We start from the raw sequence: 564 nt of genomic DNA, 5'->3' as shown, positions 1-564 counted from the left end.
AAACAAGAACAATACAACAGAGAGAGTAAGACATCTAATGAACATAAATTCATTGACGGCGTGGACTTACTCAGAATATCACACTCAGACATAAAATATATTTAACATATAGTTCATCATTTATCATTGACATCAGGAAGTAATAAATAACTTACCATTTATTCCAACCTTACCATATATCAAGTAATATAATCATCATTCTACTCATAACCACATCACATGCATAAACGTAGGAATACACAATGCTTGTAACTCACATGTGGGAATTCACTTCCACAATGGTAATGTATGCATGATATGTCATGGTTATCCACATTACACCAATATCCATCCAACATCCTAATCGGAAATAATCGAGAGTACAGATCCCATACCAAGCCTCTTTATACGCACCCGAAATAACATATCCTCGCAAGGAATTAACAATAGATCGATCGGTTCCCTCAGGAACAGTCCTACCCGGACCTAGGTCGTACAAACGCTTTCTGGGCATCCCTCTCATCGATCTCGAATGCAATCCAGGGGTTGTCAGAGATTGCCTAGTTTGGCCTGTGAGAACTGTCC

This window comes from Lupinus angustifolius, chromosome LG04 (genome assembly GCF_001865875.1).
Source record: "Lupinus angustifolius cultivar Tanjil chromosome LG04, LupAngTanjil_v1.0, whole genome shotgun sequence".
In the NCBI taxonomy this organism is placed as follows: domain Eukaryota; kingdom Viridiplantae; phylum Streptophyta; class Magnoliopsida; order Fabales; family Fabaceae; genus Lupinus; species Lupinus angustifolius.
The sequence above is the reverse complement of the archived record's forward strand: the minus strand, read 5'-3'. Positions refer to the sequence as shown.